Genomic DNA, 4934 nt, shown 5'->3' on the forward strand with positions numbered 1-4934 from the left:
TGACCGGGAGCCATGTCAACGTTCTAACTCACTCACAGGTGTACCATTGAGTTTAGGGCGAACTTCTGGGCAGGCCGCTGCCTCGCAGATGCTTCTTTGTGCGTACATTGTAACGCTCATACAGTCATCGTCTGTAAACTGTTCTTACATTTTAGGCAGTGCACAATGATGTAAAATGTGTTGACATCTTTCCACGTTTAACGTTTTCTTAAGCGCAATACTGGTACCGTTCCCAAACCACGAACAATACCCCCATATGGAAACACCACCTCTTTCATACTCCAGGACCTTCCTACCGCCTTCTCATCCTCAGTGGAGGATGTGGATAGGAGGGGCGTGTGGTCAGCATACCGCTCTCCCGGTCGTTATGATGGTATTCTTGACCGAAGCCGCTACTATTCGGTCGAGTAGCTCCTCAATTGACATCACGAGGCTGAGTGCACCCCGAAAAATGGCAACAGCGCATGGTGGCCTGGATGGTCACCCATCCAAGTGCCGACCACGCCCGACAGTGCTTAACTGCGGTGATCTCATGGGAACCGGTGTATCCACTGCGGCAAGGCCGTTGCCGCTTCTAAATGTAACGGCAGTTAATTTTCACCTAGCATTCGCCAGACCCAAACGATTCCATCCAATTGACACGGGGTATGGCGTGATTCATCATCCGATTCACTCCTTTCGAGTCATCTGGTATCGTTCTTTACACCACCTCATGTGTCGCTTAGCAAAAAATGGTTCAAATGGCTCTAAGCACTATGGGACTTAACATCTGAGGTCATCAGTCCCCTAGACTTAGAACTGCTTAAACCTAACAAACCTAAGGTCATCGCACACATCCATGCCCGAGGCAGGATTCGAACATGCGACCGTAGCAGCCGCGTGGTTCCGGACTGAAGCGCCTAGAACCGCTCGACCACAGCGGACGGCTCCTCTTAGCACTGAGTACAGAACGTGAGGCTGGACCATTGTACCCTATTCTGTTTAACTCCTCAAGCTTAGTCACTGTACCAGCTGCACTGCGGGCAGCACTTCTGAACTAGCGAGTGATTCCTTTCGCAAACTTCAAGCGGTTTCTTACAACCAGTCTCCGGAATGCTCAATGAATCCTGTCCGACAATACATGGGTTCTTCCTGGTCTTGCTTTAGCTGTAGTTGTTCCCTCGCGTTTCCACTTAGTCACATCACCTGCGATCGACGTGGACAGCTTTAGAAGGGTTAAAATGTCCCTGATGACTTTGTTACTGAGTTCTCTTACGATGACTAGTCCACATTCGAAGTCACTGAGCTCTCATGATCGACCCATTTTGCTGTACTGCTTTCATACTGACAGCACAATACTTCTAGTGAGATCTAGTGGTCAATTCCGCATTACACAGTGATATCTGGGTATATCTGCTCAGATAATTTATATCCCAATTACGTTAAAATTCTTAACTGTTTCTTGCCCGTAACCATTCTACCTGTCACAACAAGTTTTGGTAGAAACACCGGTAGTGCGCCGAGAAGGCCGATAATGCCATATTCTTCGTGGTCCACAGCTCGTGGTCTAGTGGCTAGCACTGCTACCTCAGAATCGCGGGGTACCGGGTTCGATTCCTGCCCGGATCAGGATTTTCTCCGCCCGGGGACTGGGTATTTGTGTTGTCCTCATAATTTCATCATGATTCCCGAAAAGTGGCGAGACTGGACAGTGCAAAGATTCAGAATTTGTACGTGCGTTGATAACCACGCAGTTGAGCACCCCATAAACCGAATATCATTATCATGCAGTTCGTGACAGGATTCTCTTCTCTGGGATTGCGTATCTGTGAGTATCGGAGGGAGCGACCGATAGTTAAAGACTCGGGCAAAGTCAAACTGAAATCTTTATTATTCCATCAGCAGGATTCCGGTATTTTCTTCATCTGACTGAGCTTACAAAATTCTGAAAAATTAATTGAACTCACTGTTCTCAGATTAAAGCCAAGTGTAGCAGATCGAACTTAATGTCGACTTTCCGTCGATAACAGCCCACTGCCGAATGGAGACAGCCCCTTGGCTCGATCACTGCATCTTGGGTGCCGTGCAAAATGAGCCGCGACGGCCACAAACGGCAGTCGGCGGTTACGCAAGGCAGCCGGCCGCCCCCGCAGCGGCGCGGCGCCACAATGGACGGCTTAATGGCTGTAACTGGCTCTTCCTCGGCCGCGCGCGCCGGCTTTCCGGTGCTGCAGCTTTGCTCGCCTCGGCTGCGTCGTTCGCAACCAAACAAACCACCTGCAGTCAACCAGCGAGGCAGCCATCGTAATACCACTCCACAGCAGCGGAGGGACAACTACACTAAAATTCGTAAATAGAATATGGGGAGCTAAAAGCTGACAAAAGCATTCGATCGCTGAATTCGACGATAAATATGTGGGTTTATAAAAGTTCGACGTAACCAAACAGACGTGATAGACTAGTGGATACACCCATATACTATGGTTCCAGCAGGCGCACTCCGCCACACTAAAATGAGGCATAGTAATAAAGTGTTAATTACACTGCCTGACAGAAAAAGTGAAGTACCCAGAATGGTAGGATGAAACTAAATGAAAGTTCGAGTTGAGACAGTCTGTAATGTCGTTTTAGTGGTTACAAAATCGAGTCAAATTTACAAAGAAATTTGCAGTTTGAGCGCACTTACCAATACCGATTTTACGGGCTACAACACACACTTTTTTCTTCGAAAAAGTTTCAAGTTCGTCTTATACTCGCAATTAATATGAAAATATCCAATGTTTGATTTAAAATTCTCGCCAGTCTAAGAAATGACCATATATTCGATACCGCGGGAACCCTTTCTCTATCTGGCAACATTGGATTCAATTGGTAGCAGGAGTGCGCCGATGCTACGAACGTGAGTTGCAGGGATTAACAAGCTTTCTGTCCTCTTGCTTACCGCCGGCATGGTAGCTCAGCGTGTTCGGTCAGTGTGTTAGCTGCCCTCTGTAATACTAGTAATAATAATAATAATAAAATGAGTGAATTGACCAACGATGAACTTCAACGGGTGTCATGGGACGTCCGCCCCGAACAAGTGTAACGAACTACAGCAAACAAAATGAGATAAAAAAAAGAAAAAAAGCTGCGTGGTAGCGTGTTTGCCTACCATGCAACGGGCCCGGGTTCGATTCCGCGCTGGGTTGGAGATTTTCTTCCCTTGTGGTCTGGGTGTTGTGTTGTTCTCATCATTCTTTCATCATCATCCTACACACAAGTGGCCCAATGCGACATCACCTGAAATAGGACCTGCAACCCGGTCAACAATTCCACACAATGATTTCATTTTTACAAGCTTGCTAACACTGTCACCCTCCCTCTCCGACGTCATAAATCCAGAACACTGTCTAGCCTATGACACGTCATTCCAGTCTACGATGCCAGTGAACTTGAATTGAAAGTGATTTGTGTTATCGGTAACAGTAAAATATTCTTGTTAGAAGCTAGGTTCATCATGAAAAACAAAAGGTATTTATATGATGCGGGCTATAAATTGAAAGTAATAGTATACGGAAAAGAACATGGAAACACAGTAGCTGAGCAGCATTTCGGCCCTCCACCGACAGAAAAAAAACATTCGCGATTGGCGGGCTAGTAAAGAAGAACTGAAAAAAAATGAGGAAGGCTAAATGTGCTAACAGAGGATTGGATACAAAATGGCCAAAACTAGAACATCACGTACTGAAATGAATTGAAGGACACCGTCAAAATAGCACTGCAATTAGTACAAAAATGACTGAAATACACGCTCGTAAGCTAGCGCTACAGTGGAATTTGATAATACTTTAAGGATGGAGTTGGTTGGTGCTACAGGTTTATGAAGCGTTATGGACTTAGCAAGCGAAGCAAAACCCAAACATCTCAGAAAACGCCACAAGATTATGAAGAGAAAATACATTCAACATCGAAAGACAACCAGTGTGGAACTAAGCCAAATAGTGAATATGGACGAAACATCTCTGACATTTGATGTGCCGAGTAACAGAACTGTTGCCATGAAAGGTGCTGAAACTGTAACTATAAAAACAAGTGGACATGAAAAATCTACTACAGCGTTGTCCTTTTCACGTCGTGCTGCCGGCACTAAACTTAATCCAGTGATCATTTTCAAACACAAAACAATACCAAAATCTTCTAAGTTACTGCCAGGTATTGTTCACGCACGTGACAAAGGTTGGATGGACGCCACTGGTATGAAATTATGGATTAACAGAGTGTGGGAGAGAAGGAAAGTTGCTTTGTTGATGAAGAGTTCTCTTATTAAGTTAGATCAGTTTAGCAGTCATTTCAAAAATACTATGAAAGAGAAGTTGAGAAAGGAAAATACAGAGTTTACTGTTATTCCGGGAGGACTTACTTCAAAATTGCAACCTCCTGAAGTCTCGATAAATACACTATTTAACGTGTATATGAGAGAGGAATGGAACACACGGATCATGGATGAAACCCAAGATGAATTTATTCCGAATGGAGCTTTAGAAGGACCTACAATCAAACAAGAGTGTCAGTGGATAAAACAGTCGTGGTCTAGATTGAGAGAAGACATTACTGTTAAACCCTTTCACGAAGTGTGGTATAAGTAACTCTCTCAATCGCAGTGAAGATCGTCTTATATATGAAGATGACTACGCTGACGACGAAGAGGAAGAAGACAGTTCAGGTGACAATTTTCACGGATTTTAAAGGTGCCTTATAGTCCACAAAATACAGTATGACATACACTGAAGCACCAAAGAAACTGGTGTAGGCAAGCGTTTTCAAATACAGAGATATGTAAACAGACAGAATACGGCGCTGCGGCCGGTTCAAATGGTTCAAATGGCTCTGAGCACTATGGAACAACATCTGAGGTCATCAGTCCCCTAGACTTAGAACTACTTAAACCTAACTAACCTAAGGACATCACACACATC

The 4934-nt window shown here is 44.9% G+C and overlaps 1 pseudogene; it reads right to left on the bottom strand.

Annotated features, from left to right (window-relative positions):
- Positions 1-452: 452 nt before the first annotated feature.
- Positions 453-570, bottom strand: LOC124724281 (annotated as a pseudogene).
- Between the last annotated feature and the right edge of the window lie 4364 nt (positions 571-4934).

This window comes from Schistocerca piceifrons, chromosome 1 (genome assembly GCF_021461385.2).
Source record: "Schistocerca piceifrons isolate TAMUIC-IGC-003096 chromosome 1, iqSchPice1.1, whole genome shotgun sequence".
Classification (NCBI taxonomy): Eukaryota; Metazoa; Arthropoda; class Insecta; order Orthoptera; family Acrididae; genus Schistocerca; species Schistocerca piceifrons.